Genomic DNA, 21,383 nt, shown 5'->3' on the forward strand with positions numbered 1-21,383 from the left:
ATGTCATTAAGTCTGATAATTTATATAATATGGGTTTATTTTGTGAAAGTCAAGTAATGAACATGAAGTGAACTGAGTGAGTCTGACCTGCACGGCATACAGATCTGTGAAGTCAATTTAAAATAATGAGTTTCTGCATTTTCAAAAAGGCACCATATTTATTCTGCAATCCTTAAATGTAGTTAATAAAAACTCTGTCCATCTGTCCTTGCAATTACCAGTCTGTCTTGCAGCAGCTGTTGCAAAGCAATAATTCACACCCACACTGTATTAATTACAAAAAAGTGTATTAATAAGTAATTCAATTCCAAAACTTTTCTAAAGGCAACATGGAATGGGGTTAAAATAAATGTTAACAATACTGCAATACACAACATCAATACTGGGTGAAAACAATGTGCCCGTTATTCAGTCATGACACTATTTGGTTGTAACATAGGGTAATCAAACACAGTTGTATTTGGCTGTAATTTTCTTCGCAGTGTGTGCAAACATGATAGACGGGCTCCGAGCACACAAACCAGACGTATTAATCACATGTTGAAAAATGCATATTACCTTATTATAATGACTATATAGCTAAAACAGGCACAATGTTTGTTATATTGCACATTTCAAAATAGTACAACTTCATGAATACTAATGCATGTGGAGGCTCAAGTGTGGGGAGAGATTTACAGCAGAGGAGGTGGAACATGCAGTGGTGTTGGCAGCAATATTTTATTAGTAGGTTTATGGACCAGCTATAATATCTAGATTGCCAGAAATACTGCAAGGACATATTTCACCCACCATGACATGCATAAATAAATAAATATGTTGAGAAATGTATTAAAGGCAAATATATTTACAAAAAACTCAGAAATATCTTCAAAATCAAATTGGTACATAGGAGAAATGTTCTCTGTGCACCAAAAATAACACAACTCTCAGCAATCGCTCTGACATGCCCCTCTGTTAAAATGATTTCCAATCATTGTCCTGCAAATACACTGCCTTGAGAATAACGTGTCTTAGTGAGAGTCTTTGACACTGACGGGAATTGAAAAGAGACCTTCCTTCCCTTTACTTTGGTCACATGACAGTTTTACGACCCTGGGTCGTAAGGTCATTTGTGTGTGCATTTTTCCCTCCTGCTGTGTGTGTGTGTGTGTGTGTGTGTGTGTGTGTGTGTGTGTGTGTGTGTGTGTGTGTGTGTGTGTGTGTGTGTGTGTGTGTGTGTGTGTGTGTGTGTGTAAGCAGGTGGTGCCCGTTAGCTGATTAGCTATCTTCAACCTGCTGATTGGTCCACCTGAAGAAGAGGGCAGCATTTAAGCTGTGGCCATGCAGTTCCTCGGTCGCTCTCTCCGACTAGACTTCTCCTACTCTCAACACACATTCGGCTGTGATGTCTGACCTGTTACACTGAATGCTTATTTATACCGTATGCCGGTCCTTCTCTCGTGTTGTGAGACTGTGTAGAAAAGCTACTAAACCTGTCTTTTTTAGACACGCTTTATTTTTCTTAGGAGTGCAAAACCCTTTCTTTTTCTTCTGGATAATTAGTTTTCTCCTGTTTTTGCATTAGAGTAGGTAAGATTTTTGTACGTTTATTTTTCTCATTTGATAGGTAAGATTTTGTGTTAAAAGCTTTCTTTGTTTTGTGTTTTTGCTACTCCGGTGTAAATATGTTGGGTAAATAAATGTACCAAACGCTTTCTCTGTTTTGGAGTCAGTGTTCTTGGGAGTGGGAAAAGTGGGGAGAGTGCATTTTATGCTGCGCCTAGGTTCCCCTAGGTCTGGGCGTAACAACAGTGAAGATTAATTAATTAGAAGTAATTTAACTAGCAGCTTCCTATCCACACTATAGTTAGTCTAGAGTTATGCGTCGCTACATTTTATCCAAAATAAATGTAACAATAAGTCCAGTCACTAACTCTGCCTTTTTTTACTTGTGCCTTAAATTTGATAACACTTTTTATTTGACCACCACTTTGATTTATTAGCAAATACCTGCACTAACACGCCCGTCAGCCTCAATAGCGCATTCAGTTTGGTGGCAATTTAAGAATATTAATAAGCAGAAAATTGGGGTTGTAAACATGGTCATCAAATTGATGCCTGTCGACATGAGCACCAAAATCGACACTACTTTATATATACGGTCCAGGGTTTTGTCGAAACCAGGTAACAGGGGCGCTGGCGTGTGCCCTCATGCCAAATTGCCGATTTCCCCCGTAACATTTTAAAGTGATGACAAAAGATATTTCTGTTTGTCAAAAACTGTATAATTACTCCCAAAATAGGAAAATCGTGTCAAATAGACCTTCAGACGGCATAGACAGCTTTGTTTTTACAAAGCTCAAACGTCACGTTGCTGTTTACGTCTGCAGTTCTCGCGAGAATAGATCAAAGTTAAAGTCAACTTTATTGTCAATCTTCCAGTTTGTGTTTACAGACAGAGAGATCGAAATACCGTGGGATTGAAAAGATACATCTTATATTCAAGATCAGCACCCTCATACCATATTGTACCAACAAACTTAGCCAAATGCTACTGACCTATTCATGCTAAATCCATTAATACAAAATGTCTCTTACTGAGAGCACATCTGGGTTATCGAGTATAGACTTATTTATCACAACTGATATAAAATAAAGGTTTTGAATACAGTTACAGTAAGTACCAGAAAAAGGTGTTGTTGGGTATGAATGTATACAGTACACAACTCTTTAACTGAGTTTTTAGCATGGCCGTTACACAGTACTGTACATGTTATGCAAACAATGTCGGACACCGTAATCTTCTCTGGTCCCCTCCCCAATCTGATCAATGATGACATGTATAGCCGCATGTCATCATTTCAGCGCTGGTTGTCTTGGTGGTGCCCAGTAAACAATGTGGGCTTCGTGAATAATTGGACAGCCTTCTGGGGAAAACCTGGTCTGATTAAGAGAGACGGCATTCATCCTACTTTGGAAGGTGCAAATCTCATTTCGGCAAACATTTCAGGGCTCTGTGGACTTAATCCATGACAAACCGGAGTTGAGACCAGGAGGCAGAGTCGCAGTCTTACACGCTTCTCTGCGCTCTCTCCTAGGCAGTCATCCATAGGAATCCCGACCCCAATAAAATACCCAATATTAACGGTGTGTGTGTCTGCCCAAGGACAATTTAAGGTAAAACCTAATAGAGGTGTCATACATAATAACCTAATAAAAGTAAATGTAACAACTACTACAGTGCAACAAAACAGGAAGATTAAATGTGGTCTCTTAAACATAAGATCTCTAGCATCTAAAGCAATACTGGTAAATGATTTAATATCAGATTATAATATTGATATATGCTGTCTCACTGAAACTTGGTTGAGACATGAAGAATATGTCAGCATTAATGAGGCCACTCCACCCAGCCATATCAATACTCATATTGCCCGAGGCACGGGCCGAGGAGGTGGAGTTGCAGCAATCTTTGACTCAAGTTTACTTATCAATACTAAACAAAAATTAAATTATACCTCCTTTGAAAGCCTCATTTTCAGTCTTACGCATCCGACCTGGAAAACTTTGCAGCCAATCTTATTTGTTACAGTGTACCGTGCACCAGGTCCTTATTCAGAATTCTTATCAGAATTCTCTGAGTTTTTATCAGCTTTGGTACTTAAAACAGATAAAGTAATTATCGTAGGTGACTTTAATATTCATGTTGACGATGATAAAAATAGCCTTACTGTTGCATTTAACTCTATATTAGATTCTGTTGGTTTCTGTCAGAGTGTAAATAAACCAACCCACTGCTATAATCACACTCTTGACCTTGTTCTGACTTATGGTATTGAAATTGAGCAACTATTAGTCGAACCGCATAATCCTGCTTTATCCGACCATTTCTTAGTAACTTTTGAAGTACTGTTACTAGACTACAAAGCATTAGCCAAAAGCTCCTGCAGCAGAAACCTATCTGTAGTGCTATAGCCAAATTTAAGGAAGAGATTCCACCAATACTTAACTCGATAGCATGTCTGCATGTAGGGGAGGAAACTTATACAAAATGTACACCACCCCAAATTGATCATGTTGTTGATAGTGCTACAGATGCGCTGCGAATAAAATTAGACTCTGTTGCTCCTTTGAAAAAGAAGAAAATAAAACAACATAGATTAGCTCCATGGCATAATGCCGAAACCCGCAAAATAAAGCAAAAGTCGAGACAACTTGAAAGGATATGGCGTTCCACTAAACTTGAAGAATCTCGTTTAATTTGGCATATTACTCTCAATGAATATAAGAAAGCACTGCGTAAAGCGAGAGCAGCATACTACTCTTCATTAATAGATGAGAATAAGAATAATGCAAGATTTCTTTTCAGCACTGTAGCCAGGCTGACAGAGAGCCACAGCTCGACTGAGCCTTCTGGTCCCATAGCACTCAGTAGTAATGATTTTATGTGCTTTTTTAACGATAAAATTGTTACTCTTAGAAACAAAATCAATGACCTCTTGCCTTTGACCAGTATAGTGTTATCAACAGCTCCCGGAAACGTAAGTTCTAATAATATTACACTAGATAGTAAACTAGAATGCTTTTCAGCCATAAACCTTGAACAATTAAATTAAATGATTCTCTCTTCTAAACCATCAACGTGTATCTTAGACCCGATTCCAACTAAGCTGTTAAAAGAAGTTTTTCCATGAATTAGCACTTCTTTATTAAATATTATGAATATGTCTTTATTATCAGGCTATGTTCCAAAATCATTCAAAGTAGCAGGGATAAAACCGCTTCTTAAAAAGCACAACCTCGATCCAGAGGTTTTAGCCAACTATAGACCTATTTCTAATCTTCCGTTCCTCTCAAAAATTCTTGAGAAAGCAGTCGCAAAACAGCTGTGTGATTACTTAAAAAACTATGATTTATTTGAAGATTTTCAGTCTGGCTTTAGAACACAACATAGCACAGAGACAGCTCTGATTAAAGTCACAAATGACATTCTAATAGCCTCTGACAAGGGACTTGTCTCTATTCTTGTCTTGCTCGATCTTAGTGCTGCATTTGATACTATCGACCATGATATCCTATTGCAAAGACTAGAGCACTTAGTTGGCATACAGGGAACTGCTTTAGGCTGGTTTAGGTCCTATCTATCTGAACGCTCTCAGTTTGTACGTGTCAACGATGAATCTTCCATGCAAACCAAAGTTAGCCATGGAGTGCCACAGGGCTCAGTGCTTGGACCTATTTTGTTCACCCTATATATGCTTCCGTTAGGCAATATTATAAGGAATCATTCTGTAAACTTTCATTGTTATGCGGATGATACTCAACTATATTTATCAATCAAGCCTGATGAAATTAATCATCTAAATAAAATTCAAGACTGCCTCAAGGACTTAAAAACGTGGATGACCTTAAATTTTTTGATGTTAAACACGACCAAAACTGAAGTTATTGTACTTGGCCCGAAGAATCTACGAAACAAATTATCTAAAGATATATTAACTATGGATGGCATTAATTTGGCCTCCAGTGAGACTGTAAGGAATCTTGGTGTTATATTTGATCAGGATTTATCCTTTAACACCCACATAAAATCTATTTCAAGGACCGCCTACTTCCATCTACGTAACATTGCAAAAATCAGGCATATCTTGCCTCAAAACGATGCAGAGAAACTAGTCCATGCATTTGTTACTTCAAGGCTGGATTATTGTAACTCCTTATTATCAGGGTGTACCAAGAAGTCAGTCAAGTCGCTTCAGCTGATTCAAAATGCTGCAGCTCGTGTACTAACCAGAGTTAGGAAAAGGGACCACATTACTCCTGTTCTGGCTGCCTTACACTGGCTCCCTATAGAACACAGGATAGAATTTAAAATTCTTCTTCTCGCCTACAAAGCCCTTAATGGGCAGGCGCCATCTTACCTTAAAGAACTCATTATACCCTATTGTCCTACTAGGGCATTGCGTTCCAAGAATGCAGGGTTGTTGGTTGTTCCTAGAGTCTCTAAAAGTACAATGGGAGCCAGAGCCTTTTCTTATCAAGCTCCACTTTTGTGGAATCAGCTTCCAGTTTGTGTTCGGACGGCAGACACCCTATCCGTTTTTAAGAGTGCGCTTAAGACCTTCCTTTTTGATAAAGCTTATAGTTAGGGCTGATTAGATTCAGCCCCTAGTTTTGCTGATATAGGCTTAGTTTGTCGGGGGACATCTTACTTCTTCCTTCTCTCTGTCTATACCTGTGTACTCTCATGTTCCGATTAACCCAGCTTCCCCAAATGTCTTTCTTTTTGGTGTCTATATACGCCGGGATACGGAGTCATGGATGATCCTGCGGTCCTGTGTCATGGATTGCGAGTCCTGGATCTTGAGTCGTGGCTGTGGTCCTGGATCATAAGTCCTGGATGGATATCCTCGTGGATTCATCTTCTTATTATACACACATGCATTTCCAAACATTTGGACTACCTATGTTGCAAATGTATTATCTTTTCAATTTACACACGGCATCTATTGCACGTCTGTCCGTCCTGGGAGAGGGATCCCTCCTCTGTTGCTCTCCCTGAGGTTTCTCCCATGTTCCCCTTTAAACTGTGGGGTTTTCTCTGGAAGTTTTTCCTTGTACGATGTGAGGGTCTAAGGACAGAGGGTGTCGTACTGTCATACTGATATTCTGTACAAACTGTGAAGTCCACTGAGACAAATGTAACATTTGTGATATTGGGCTATATAAATAAACATTGATTGATTGATTGATTATGCCAATATTGGATTAAAATGTAAGTGCTCTGTACATTTGTGAAACCTTCCTCTAAAAAAAAAAAAAAGGACTTATTTTATCTAATTGCTCCTCACTCCACATTCCTTGGCACACGAAGTAACTCTTACTAAGTTTTAGCATCATGAAAAGTATTCAGGTTTTCCCTCTGGTATTCTAGTATTGGGAATAAATATCAAATATTCTAAAGATGATAGTGGCACTGCTTCAGTAGAACTTTAAATTATAGCCACTTCCTGTCAACTACTGTTTGACAAGCACTTTGAAGTGTCACTTTTTCTTTCTAAAAGTCTGGTTTGCAGCACATGTCAGTTCAGACTTAATTGCAAGGGCCCGCAGGAAACCACAACACATTCCTGAGTCCTTTTTATGTGGGAGCTTGTGTTTCCGGTGAACCAAATAGGACAAAAAGAATGTGTTTGGTACATTTGTTTACTAATGAATCTTTGATGGGAATTATATTTGCTGCACATAACTGTACACAGACACACTTTTCACAGAAACACAGAGCTGGGGGGGGGGGGGGGGGAGGTTTCAGAGTGAGCATAAGAAAGGCCATTACAGACACATCACTGGGTCCCTCTCCTCTAATGCACAGTGATTCATCACATTGAGTAATATGATACTCATTTGCATATATGATGCTAATGTGGTGTTTATTTATGGTAATGAGCCCTTGTAATTGGATTTGAATTCATTATACAAGAAACAGCCTATTGGTGGGAAAGATTGTTGCTGTATTTATGTCAGTGAAGGCATCAATCTTAATGTCAGAGTATTTCTTGTGCAGAAAGGTGTCTCTTGTTTCCAGCAGGGCCCCGAACTATTCCGATTTCAGCAAATGCAATTCCTCTTTAAAGAGCTGTTTAGGGTTGTCAGTGACTCAGTTCAATCAAATTAAATTGTTCGGCTCTCACTTTAACCATCTCCCACTTTGTGTTGAAATGCATGCCTCATTTGTATGTTCCTGAATCCTCCTCTGCTGCTCAATCGATGAAGCTACACAGCTTCCAGCAGCTGTTAGATGAATATCTCTCCCCCCCCCCACCGCTGAGAGTTTCAGGAACATAAATGCAAGACCACCGGTAGAGCCACATTGTGCCAAATAAAAAGGAAATCACTGTGTGCAGCTGCATAGTCACAAAATAAAAATTATATTTTGACATACTGGGAGAATCTTAATTGAGACGAGTTGCCAGTGATGGAAAGACAACATGGTGCAGTTTCATTTGAACAAGTGGATTCTCATTTGATTTCAAATACGTGATTCACATTTTTATTTGCAAACAAATAATTTAACAACTATTTGAGAGTGCAGCTAATTGATTCCTTTATGTATTTAGAATGGAGCAATGGGAGTTTTAAAATAAAGAGTTTGACGTATTGGAAATACTCTTATTTGATTTCCTGTTGAGCGCTATATGAAAAGACCATAACAATAGGAATGTTTTTTGATGCAGCATGAGTACAAAAGTAATTACATGTTGTATGGTATGCCTTGAAAGCCTTTCTGGAATTAACATCCTTTTGTGATCATTACTAGACATTTTTGAAGAATTATTTTGAAAGTGAAACCCACTTAAAAAAGCAACATGACCAGAAGTCGATTTCTAATAACTGCACATTGTTGCAGTCATTGACCCTTGGGTTTGACAGCTACAGCGGACACACTCATTTGATTGTTAGTACATGTCTACTGAATGCTAACTGTATGCTCATAATCTCTGTTTCAGGTTTTTTAGAGAAAAATCCCTATAATTGTGGTTTTGGGATCTGATTTGTGACCCAAAAGCAGACAATCCTCTATTATGATGCCATCACCTTCCAATGTTTTATTGTCCTTCCTTATGTAAAAGTATCAGAAACATATCAGGGAGAATTTTCTCGCAACACATGTCAAGACTAAATTACAGCTGTATACCTGGTTGAAACAACTCAACATACTGTATGTTGTTTCAATGTGGGAATTAGCTCCTTTTTACATGGTTTGGATTAGATCTCCTGAAGGCTTGCACACAAAAAGAGGCAAAGCTTTTACGCCCTATTTCCAAGAGAACACAATGGTCTGAACTCCCATCCTCTTAACAAGAGTGAGCTGCAGCTTCAAGTGCAATATCAAACCAGCAGCTTTTGCTCCCAGCTCATGTTGCCATGGAGATAATGATAGAATCCATAGTCTCTCCTTTGCCATGATGGAAATTCGGTTATTTAAGCGTGAGACCTTATCAGTGATACAGCTGAGCCGCAGAGGCCGCGGTGAAACGGGTATTACATTAGAATGATAAATGTGTTCACTCACTACAGTCAGCATGATTGAAAGACACAAAAAGAGCGAGGAAGTGCAAATGGAGGGACTTAAAAATAACAAATAAAAAACTCCATAAATCACGGTCATATCTTCTCATTTTCTAAACCCATGCTACATTCATTGCAAGCACGAAACTGGCACTTCTTTCCCTCGAATAAATTAACGCTAGCTCCTGAAAGTATTGGAAATTGTGTGAAATGACGTTCTATGCTGTGAATCATTCATCATGTTAGAAGTGCTTGTGTTTCACTACATCCTTACCTTGAGCAAAGACCATGGAAATACATTAGTGAAGGGCCATATGTTTATCATCTGGGGAGTTCAATTTTTTCCTTTTTTATATAAAACTCAAACCATATCAGGAACAAATTACATGTTGTCCTAATGAGTATACAAACAATCTAATTTTAGCCCAATTATAGCAAATTAACTATCTGCATCTAATTACAGTATCTTAATGAGAGCTATTATGATAAACACCAGCACAAATACATGCATAATACTCCCATCAAATCTGTATTCATTTTCAAATGTTTAATTTCAAATTCTCCATATCAGAGGCTACTGATTATGAGCGATGCTGTTAAGAATTCACACAATCAATGATATAACCTCATTCTAAAAAGAAATGTAAAAAATAAGCAGTTAGAAGGAAGCAGTCAATGAAATGTATAAAACAGCCAATAAAATAGGTTTCTCAAAACTTGTTAAAAACTGCAACCACGAGAAGTTCAGGAGCATACAGTACAGTGATAAATGAGCACAGACACCATTAGGCTGATGGGTCCAGTTGAATGTGAGATGAGCAGCAGACAAAGCTGTGCATGCACTCACACACACAACAGAGAAAGATGTTTTCTCATCAAATCCTAATGATTATAAAACTAATTCAAATAAAGTGGGGTTAACAGAATTATAAGATCTATTTTTATAACATTTATCAAATACAATTGACTTCAAATTAATTTAAACTTCTGTCTCACTGTGACTCTGATGTGCATTGTTCTTATTATAATGAACTGTTCTGGCTGTGCATTCAGGCTTAGCATGAGCTTGACGTAGTGATGTTCCATCCCCCATAAGAGCCCAGTGATGTTAACAGTTAAACTGCGTGTTCTCCTGGGCACCGTGCAGTATGGTATGTAGAGCCCCAGCGAAGCACCGTACAGTATGCTCAGAAAACAAGGAATGCTCATAAATGTTGCATCTGTGAACACAACTGTTCAATTTAAAATAAAGCTGCATCCCAAGCATAAGAGCTTCTCCGCCATGTCTTTCTAACTTTACATTTGTACATACATGCTGTTTGAGGGAAGGCACTGCTGTCTGTAAATCAAAAGCAGATTCTGAAAAGTATATTCATTATATTTATTTCAAGTTATGAAGAACTGTTCATATTTTCAGTATTTTACAATAATTCACTTGCTTATCATATATATATAATAATGTAATAAAAAAAGTGTAAGTATAGAGCTTGAGTTAATGCACTAAGTTGATTACACCAATGAGATTTACCTAATTCTACATAACTATTACAATGTAAACTAAATATGTTGTTTCTTTAAATCAAACTGATACAGCAAGCAATCCAAAGTATTCCATTAATAAATTCTTCACATTTCATATTCTTTATTAATCAAAACAAGCGTAAGCCAACAACCCCCCTGCACAGCTCTTGCCAATGAGGCCATTTCCTCTTCCTTCCCCTTCCCAAAAACCTTCTGGAGGATTCAACTATAAACTGTCTGCAAATCTTCCAGTCAATACTCAGACATTTAGCTGCTAAATCTCATTTTAGCTGCATGTACAGTATTGTGGCTAGCGGCCAGATGGACATTTCATATCCTTAAATGTAATTATAATAAATCAAGATATGACAGTAAATGGACTTAGATGTTATCATTAAGGAACGCTGCAACATATTCTGAGAAATAATTCCATTAAAGTGTAAGAGTCTTTGAGAAAGCCTGCCATGATATTTTCCATGACTGATATTATGGATCCAAATCTAAAGTATGAATGAATGATTTCATTATGACCTCAATCTTTGGAGTGCGCTCTCTCACAAAGGCCAGTGAGGAGGCCTCAGGATGAAGCACACATGAGACTGTAGCAGCTCTGTAAAAGGAAGCAGTGGGGAAAGTCTCCTGCTCCCATGATGCACTTCAATCATACAGCCTGATAAAGAAAGCACTGGATGGAGCCTTATTGGAATTTTAAAACTGCAAGCTCCACAACCATAAACAAGGAGTATGCTACTTTTAGAGGTGGCATTGGAGACACATTGAGAGCCATTACTCCAGGGTCCACCGCTAACTGGCCAGCAGTCCGGTTTCCTCTCAATTGTGCTCCACCCCTGGGAAATGTCGAAGAGCATTAAATTCCATGAAGCTTTAAAATATTCTTCTCGCATACATTATTACAGCATTCTTCTTTCAAAAGTTGAATACTAGCATGTAGAATACAAATGCTTCACGGAACAATTCCGCACTTTTGATACAAGGTGTAACATTGTGATAGCAAAGAGAAGTGAACAAAACGTGACAATCTCCATACGCAGCTGCCACCACGACTGCGTGGGATTAATGAGAATTAAATAAATATAGTCGCTGTGTCGCTTGCAACCTCACCCCAAGGGACGTTATCAGTGTGACAGGCCTGGCTTCGTGTTGCTCTTAAATGTCACACACAGGCACCAGTGCTGTGGTCCATTCTTAATGATTCGAGACACCAATCAGGCTAGCTCAGTACCTGCCACCTTCATATTCTTCCTCTGGAAACACACAATGGGCAGATGAGCGGATGGTTGCTCACAGAGGATAAAAGGAGAGAGTGGTAGTTTGAGAGCTGACATGAAACATCTAGGAAATCGCTGCAATCTCCGAGACACTCAGAGCAAGGAGGTGCGGATGTAAAGGCTGGAGCTGTCACGTTTATGGTCTGCTTCTTCCCTGTCAGGGTATACTTTAACAGCCCAATCTGTGTGGTTTTTAATGTTTAAACAGGCAGCAAGATGTAGGATTGCTAATTTGGGAAGTGTGTGCCACGTCTGGGACAACTCGCCATCGTCTGTAATGAGAGCTGTCATAAATTGACTGAAACTAGGGGATGGAACGTGGGTTTCCGAGAGCTTTAAATCATTCCATTTTGTCAGGATTGAGGTGCATCCTGCCTCTCTTCCTCCTGCTCGTCTCTAATTCAGGCCCATTGAAGGAAGTGCTCTTGGTTGCTATTTCAGACACAGTGAGCAGAGAGACCGCGACAAGCCACTCTGGTTGAGTACCAGCTGGGGGGAATTATGTCATGTGAGTTTCGTCAAAGAGGAGAAATGACCAAATTGGAGCCTTAAATCTCCAAGCTTTCAGAGGCCATGTTCTTCACTCACACCCACATGATAATGTATGCTCCCAGAGGATGTGTAGAGTGGTGAGAGTGGTTGGAAATGAGATGGGTGAAACAGGGTGGCAGGATGACCTAGTGATTAGAGGCGCAATCGGAAACCCAAAAAAAGGGGCGCCCCACAGGGAGAAATTCAAGATTGCTGCCTGCCTTGACTCCTAATTGTTGACGAGTATTTGAATACAGGGAGTAACACTGGTCATTAAAGTTGTTAAAGGGTAAATCCAGCAATTTACTATCACACCATAACTATTAAGGGTTGTCAAGAGGTAGATTTAAAGACAAATGTTTAAAACTGATACAGAGGCTGATGTCGATGTTTTTGACAAATGACATAGAATAAGAAGCTACTGCCAGCATATGGTTAGCCTAGCTTAGCACAAAGATTGGAGGCATGGGGAAACAGCTTTCATGTCCCTATTCCAGAAGATTTAAAGTTTATTACATTTTTCCTTTTCAATATTTGTTTTTTTTTCTGTACAGACATCAATCAAGATAAAGTGTTCTTTCAACAGGTAGTTGTGTGTGATTATGTCTTTAATGTTACATTTTATGATAGGATATGATAATACTGGTGTCTGCCATTTCTCTTGCATGACAGCAGCTCCATTTGCAACATTAACAAGGACACATGCTTAAGACAAGAAATTGGGATCGTAAAAAACAGGCCCTTTTAATCATATGTTTTAAACTGTAATAATTTAAGCAACAAACAAAAAGGAAGATTACCATACTTCATGTATGGTGATGTCTAAAAGAAAGTACAGAATGGTCCTTTATAAAAAAAACTCAATGCCAGATCCAGGTACTGTCATGTAGCTGACCCTGATCTCTGCTCTCTCTGGAAGACAAAATGTCTGACTTTTCCTGCAACATCTGACAAGGCATATTTAGCTCAACTGATTCAGCTGTTTTTTAAACTTGAAAGAATACTAGAGCTTTAAGGACATTTATCCAAACTGATGTCATGATGCTATATGTGTCAGATTGACATTCAGATATTCCAAAATGTTCCTGTTATTATCAGTGACAACGCCACATTTGTTTTCAAACTAAGCGCTCAGGAGAAATATATATATATATTTAGATAAAGCGAGCAATATCAGAAGCTTTGAACGTACGATATAAATATGCAGGATATTTTTGGAATCCTTCTGCCTCAAATTCTCCTTTCAGGTGCCCTCAAACAACAATTACTAGTGAAAGTCAAAGGTATTCTTTGACAGAAGCATAAGGTGCAATGTTCAATGTGCAAGATGGCAAATGTCAGACGTTTGTTTCTGAGAGAGGAAGCAGAATATCAGCGCTCATTTGCTGCTTTTCAGCTGCAGTATTTTTGGGCTGGTACTGAGGGAGCACCATGGCGCTGTTGGGATCGAATGAAGTCCCTTTTTAACGTGCATCGTGAACAGTGCATTAGGCGACACTTTGTGATCACACACACACCTGAGATGCAAAACACACGAGACCTTGACAATCTCGACAACTTTCTTTCCTCAAGTTTACTTTCTACAACCATTTCAAATGTTTATCCCCTAACAAAACACAAAGTTTCTATGGTTGGTTGTCTAGAATAAATGCATAATGCATGAGTCTGCTCCAACAGTTCGTAGTCTGCCTTTAGCAATGACATTCGCGTCTGCAGTACCTGGCCACTAAAGCTGTAATCATAGGCAAGTATCACATTTTCAATTGTCACTATATTGTTAAGGCCTTTAAACTGCATTCATAAACAGTAATTAGTGTTCTTTGTTACATTATGTAAAGGTTTAATACTGACATGCTTGTTTACATACCACCAATTACAGGCTGAGAATAAGAAAGCAATGAATTATCTCCGTTACCGTGGAATTCTCACTAATCACACGGATCAAAGAACAAGACAGACATTTGTTCAAATTAGCAGTGAAGCTGCAGCACTGGGACAGCAGGGGAAACGGGGGAGTGTTTCTCTCTTATGCATTAATCACCGGCAAACTGTACACTGCACTCTCTGCAGATAATGTTTACCTTCTGGAAAATATGTAAATGTGTTCTTTTACACACAAAAAAACAACCAGAGATTTTACATTTCATCTGCCTAAGGTGCGCGCCTCAAATTCTTCTCCTTGCTGTACGTCTACCAGCAGAGGAACACAGGGGGAAATCCTCCTCTTGCAGTATTCAAGCCTGGAAAGAGTTGACATTATACCTTTTTTTTTTGTGAATGTGACGACTGCAATAAACATGTGAATGTAAAATACTTTCCGAGCGCAGAGAGAAAACTATTTTTCTCCGGTTATAGCTCACTCTAAACTTGCTCGTTATTATTTCCATAGCTGCCTGAATGCTGTTGTCATCATGTCCTCGGGCACCGAAACCACAATTCAGCCTCTAATATACACTACAGTTGACCAGCTGGCCTCAAGATTGTTAAACTCACTTTTTCAGTCAAACAAGTCTGTGCCTTACTCTAATCCTCCTGACACCTTGTGTGGGCTCCTTGGCCTGAAAACTGGGTATGTTATCATTTCTCTTCAGACCGCTGACTAGCTCTGGTGTCCAATTGGAGCAGGATCCCTGGGCCCTGCAATGCTCCCAGTAATGCCACTAATGAGCATGAGGAGGCTTGGTAGCAGGGATCAATGTTCTCAGCTGTGAGTCAGAGGAGCGGCTGGCCTGTCTGACCGGCAGGCTGCTGACACCAGCACTGCCGAGGCTGTCTGGGTGATTGTGGGCCCACGGGTGTAGATGTTTCTATAATCACCAGTTATCTCTCTCAAAGCAGCACCTGAGCCACTGATAATGTGAACCACTGTACAAGAACTACAGCAGATTTCATATACAGCCTTCTGCAACAAGGAAACGATGCTCTAGAACATATTCTGTCGCATTTGCTGCAGGCTAACTAAGGCTGTTTGTGAAGGAAAGTTTATAATGGATTATTAGTAATAAGACAGTATGTCACTGCAACATATGTCTAGTGCACACTTTATTTAAGCCACCTGTTAGTGTCACACCGGTCCCCTGAAAGCTACAGTCATTTGCAGCTACTGCTGTTCATAAAGCACTACGAAAGGCTGATCCAGGGATAGGGGAAATGGAGTATATTAAATATTATAGATTTGGAAAGGCTCAGCTGTGTCAGGGAGTGCTCCAAGGGTCCGTGTAGCAACAGAGACTATGCTGAGAGAAGGAATCCCCCAAAATATCTTAAATGAACTTGAATATGTCACCAATATGACAGAAATGTCAATAAAACATTTGGCTAGGTAACAAATGACATGCATCTTCCAAAATATTTTCACAAACAAAAGTGTAAGTTGTGTTAAAGCCAAGATGTTCCCAACCTTTTTGGCTTGTAAAAGCAAACCTGCATCCAAGGATTCATTTTTCTTATGACATAATGTCATTTGAATACATGTGCTATGCCTGTGGCAAAAAAGCAATAAAGAACTGCTAAGAGAAATATCCAAAAGAATAAACAAACATAATTAATTCTACAGCTGAAATGTTTTTGTACATTAACTGTGTGCTCTGTCTGACAAGCTGCAATAGAGAAAATATGTTGTGTAACATTAGCTTGACAGCTTCCAGCTGCTCCTCATACTCGTTTGCAAATCATTTCTTCAAACATCCATAAAGCATTAAATATGAAATCTTCATCAGTTGAGTTCTACTGACATTTTGACATTGAACCTAATAACCTTTATACGAAAAATAAACATGGTTGATACAGCTTCCCCCATAGTTGCATCACTTGCTTTCCAGACAAAACAAATATCTCACTTTGAACACAGTTGAAAACCGTACATAAACAATTTGTCTCACCACAATGTAAAAACCGCCACTTGCATCAGGGCCAATTTGAGAATGGATTAAGGATTTTTAAGTGCCTCTCAAAAACAGATTGTGATTTCGCTGTGTAAAGCTGCTGAGTCATCGAACGGTTCAAGCAGCTCACATAAGTGGGTGGATGTACGCTTCACGAGTGGATCCTCATGCGGAATAGACAGCGCCGCAGAGTACAGCTTGAAACAGTGCGGAGCGATAATTGTGCTGTCAGGTCACCTTTGCTCACAACGTTGGTTTAATTGTGGAAAATGTTGTGCTTTAACATTTCATGACTGTGTTGTTCAGATTGGTTACTCATCCCCGCACAAAGATCATTAGGGGAATTACAAGAGTAGATACCAGATCTGAATACGCTCAAGCTGCTCCACTACAAAATGCCAGAAAAAGCTGATTTTGAGACCCATAATTACTCATTAGTCATATTATAGATAGAAAGCAGTACTCAAATATTTGACTCAAGTAAAAGATTTGCAACTTAAAAAAACAAAAGTAAAACTATGTTCTCTTATAGCTGCATGATAAAGTGCATTAACATATCAATATATACAATGATGGAAGAACATCGGACCATCTATGGGTTTGAAGCCCACCATCTGAACCCTTATTTACAAAGCAGCAATTACATTCCTTTTCTAGAGAGACATTTGCAGTGTGTGCACACCATTACCAATTATAAAAATACAACAACCTTCCTTTGTGTAGTCTGACAAGAATAATTCAGAAACCTAGACAAACTCAAACAAAAGAGCGGAAACACCGCGATGGATGCAAGAAGCGTTATCAGGCCAAATAAATGTAATATCTGCCAGTTTAAAAGCAGCATAAAGCATCACCATGGGAGACAACACAGAGATGCATAAACAACAAAACCCAGCAGAGGCTATGCCCCCAAACCATGTTAAAGCAAAAAGAAAGCCTACACAGTGGTTACACACCACGTATTGTAACACACACACACACACACAACTCTACATTTCAAGGTCACACGGTTGTTGACATTTCCTCAGTGCAGTGAGTTGTAAAAATTAAAAAGGTATGAATGGTATACAAAACAGAACAACATGGCTCATTTCAGTATCCCTGCAACGTTACATAGACTTATTGAAAGTCAACACAGTAACCTCTTCATATTCTGCTGTTAATGTAAATTAAAGGTTTTAAACTATACCTTTTCTTACACATTGCACATGAATGCAACATCGAGTTTTGTTTGACTTCAGTTACTTAGGGTGAACAAGTGAGGGTTGTAATAAAAAGGTATATGCATCCTTTTTTTCCAACTTTGTTGACATATACAACTTATAATCTTAGCAATAAATCATAATGACCTTCTCCTTCTATTAATTGCACTGTGAAGTTGTTCACAAACTGCTAGCATGGCGCGACTGCATCCCTCACGCCCCTAAAACCTTGCCAGAGTAAACGTACAAAACAAAATGGTTCATTAACAAAAATTGTTCCCATGAGATTGATAAATATGTTCACTATATAAAACCAAGACGATACTCTTAACTAAATATGTTTATCTAGGTAAATGTTACAGCTATTCACTTCCTTTAGCCAGCTTTCCTAGACTTCTATCTAGCAGAAGTTTAAAAAAGGGCTGTAAAATATGGAGCAACCTGGAAGCTCAACTTGGTTCTTCCCCATTTCCTTTCTATCTTCGCCTGTACCATCCGATAAAAGCAAAAAGAAAAGACGAAAACTATAGATGAGGTATAGACCAGTCCACATGAAACAATATGTATCTAGAAAGTCTCCACCATTGTGGTAAACAGCCATGTTAGATGACCTTTCCCCATCCATTGATTCCCATCATTGGTTCAACCTTTGCGAGTGCTTTGGTCTGACCTACGCAGGCTCCGCAGGGAGGCACAACGCCACTGAGCCTCATGAAGCGGCCTGCTATCGATCATCCCTCGCCTAAAAATAAAGCAAAAGCCTGTCTATGACAGAGACACAAGCAAAAAGCCCTTGTCTGCTAATCAATGGCAACCTACAATTTAGTGTCTTGAATCAATAAATCGTGCTTTCTTCCCATGATCTAATGATCTTTAGGATGTGTCCTTCTGTGACACTCTTGAGAAGTGTCGGGACATCATGTCAGGTGGGAAATGAGGTTTGTTTTTGCTGTATGTGGAGGTAAAATGTCTTGGTTTTTTTAGCTCAAATATAAAGTGCTTATAGGCTGTGTAACTCCTACTACTTTCTGCGCTTTATAACCCATTTTTAGACACATGCGACCTTTCCACGGGGGGTAACTTTTAATAGGCACAGATAGATTTACAGTCGTGAGGTGTTAAGTGCCTACTGGTCATTCCTTCTTCATCTGCTCTGCACTACATTTCTTATTACATTACTTCTAGCTCTCCATTATTCCCTATCTTCCTATATCTCTTTCCTTCTCTCTGCATCTCACACAGCAGGAGTCAGGCTTGCTCAAGGCTATACGCTATCTCCCCATATCTCTCTCTGGTGAATATTTTATCTTGCCTTTCAAGTATCATTTTCATACCAAAAGAGACCCGTGTCCTGCAGTGGTTTTACCCGCACCCTTTACAGCGGAATATCTGTTTCAGACAGGCTGACAATCTTTTAGGACATTTCAGGAGAGCTTTACATCAGATAATGCAGATCATGATTTTGAATTGTTATCAACAGGGGGCTCATGAAAAAGGCATGAAGCCAAACTGTGGTCATCTGGCATAGAGCCAGAGATGACAAGCTTGAATTTAAATGCTCTTCATATTTACTGCCGCCCTTTGTGGCCCTACAGATAAACTATTACAGAGAAACTCATTATTTATTTCTCTGTTCCTTCCTTTCTCTGTCCATCTCTCTCTGAACCATTGCCCAGAGTGACAGTGATTTAAGCTGTCAGACATTTCAAGGCCTAAATTTCCCGACTTAGTGACTCAGGATCAGCGGATCCCACTTGTTTGCATTTGACCAATTTATATCCCCCGGCTGTGCTTCCTGAATGGAGGGTGGTAATAGTCCAATTCATTTTTTGCTGATAGCAAAAGGGTGAAATGGAAAAAGGGAGATTGAGAAATATGCTAACGTCAGTGATTATGGAATAATGGGTAAAGGGAAAGGAGAGGGACAAAATCTCAAGAGCAATCTATAGTGTATTCATGGAGTTATATTTAAATCAATATATGTGTTTATTCGCAAATGTTTTATTCATCGGGCACATTTTCTACGGAAGAGAGAATAAGCAATAACATGCATTTCGCAATGCTCCAGTGTGAGCATTAATTCAGTTTGACACTATCCTGTGCATGTGTATTTGTGTAAGTGCTTGTTCCTGTTCATCCCACCATGAACACTTGCTGGGATTGACTTGTGTCAGTATTGTATGGGAGGAAACGTCACATACCTGCGGCTTCTGATCAGTCAGAAGAGCTCATTGAGATCACAGAAGGTTTCCCGGAACTTCAGCACGTATTAGGATTATCCATCAAACTTTAAATTGCATCTCCCCGGCATGACCTCTAAAGAGGAAGAGACAGAAAGCAAAAAAGAAAAGAACAGGGAAAGAGAAAGAAGAATAGTCAGAAAGCGAGACGGCTGCAGTGACGGTGACAGAAGCAGTGACATAAATAAGATTTGGGTAGAAAAAAAAAGAGCTCAGCCATAAATCATTTAGTTTCCCACCACTCCAAGAACTGATAAATCACCCATTCAGTGATCTGTGCTATGTGCCCAGTCAAGACACAAGATCTGGGTTGGAATTCAGTAGAGACCAAATCTGGGTTAGCAACTGATTTAAAAGTGCTGAGACCACTGGAAATGGGCCTTTGATAGAATCACATGTTCAGTATTAATGTCTGGCAAACTGGGGTACACACACTGTGTTACTGAAATGCGTCCTAAAATTGGTCTTGGAGGTTTTTATTCACTCAGTACAGCAGCAGGATACTCTGTGAAGGTGTGTCTCCTTATTAACAATTTGTAAAAGTGTTTGTGTAAACATGATAAGAATTTCAGAAAATTCACCAATTTCCTCCCTGTTTTATGAACTTAGGGTTAGGGTATATTTTATATATTGGTGTGAATGAGACTAAACAAAAATACATGTAGGCTATTCACGGTGTTTGCAAAAGGCCATTCACAGGCAGATACATGATTAAACCGTCTAGAAAATGTGAAACTCCAATAAGAAGAAATGAAACTAGAGTTATTTGGGTTTAAGGAGGCTTATTCTGTATGACCCATAGACTGTTTAACAATCCAGTGTACCAGTTTTTTCAGCAATTAGCATAACATTTGAAGAGTTATGAAAGATTACAAGGAAATACAATTGTGTTTTTGTCAACATGCTTTTGACTCAACCAAAATAAGAAAAATACCTTAGACTTAACTTCTTAGGGGGATAAATATGATGGGCCTTAGCAACAACAACCAAGCATACAGACAAAATATTGACATGCTATGACTATTTCCCAATACCCACACATAAACACAGGTGGTCAGACTTGACATTTAACTGGTCACATACCTTCTCTCCTCGACTTGCTGTTATGCTGCTCCATTCCTCGTTTATATTTGTTTTGGAAAAATGTACGTCATGTCATGCTGTTTATATATTTCGAAATTCTCTCAGAAAGATGCTTGACATCCTGAAAGCCTTTTCTTAACCGGGTAACACTCCCTCCGAGTAACACACACCGTCAAACAGGCTTCTTCTCTGGCCATATAATGTTGCTAAGTAGCTAGCTAGCAATTACAGTTAGCCTTTTTTAGAATAGAAAAATAACAACACCGCGGGGCAGGTGGGCACTGTGCACTTATGTGTTTAACCTCTAATTCTTCTTTCCAATGTTTGTAGTAGAAATAATTACCCGTCATGGTGACTGCAGTTAGTCTTCTCTCTCAAAGAAACATAAACACCGGTCAACTACGACATAATCTTCTTCTTCTTCTTCTTTTGTGTTTATTAGCGGCTACGACATAATGACGCTAACAGTAGGCTACCTGGCTGACAGGTAACCAAATTTCAGCTGGGCTAATTGGCTTTGTGCACGCGCGTTGTTATTACGCCACGCACGAGGCACTTGACAACACAAGCAAGGTCAAGCGT

General features: G+C 39.2%; 1 long non-coding RNA gene across 3 annotated transcripts in view; it reads right to left on the reverse strand.

The window, feature by feature from the left end:
• The window catches only part of LOC307025938, a 59,791-nt gene extending 38,682 nt beyond the window's left edge, over positions 1-21,109 (reverse strand). For all 3 annotated transcript variants that reach the window (XR_013804305.1, XR_013804306.1, XR_013804307.1), the window contains exons 1-2: positions 20,802-21,109; positions 19,680-19,794 (exon numbers count right to left, since the gene is read on the reverse strand). This is a non-coding gene — a long non-coding RNA (uncharacterized lncRNA). The remainder of the gene's footprint in view (positions 1-19,679; positions 19,795-20,801) is intronic.
• Positions 21,110-21,383: the final 274 nt, after the last annotated feature.

The sequence above is a fragment of the Notothenia rossii genome (assembly GCF_949606895.1).
Source record: "Notothenia rossii genome assembly, chromosome: 12".
NCBI lineage: Eukaryota > Metazoa > Chordata > Actinopteri > Perciformes > Nototheniidae > Notothenia > Notothenia rossii.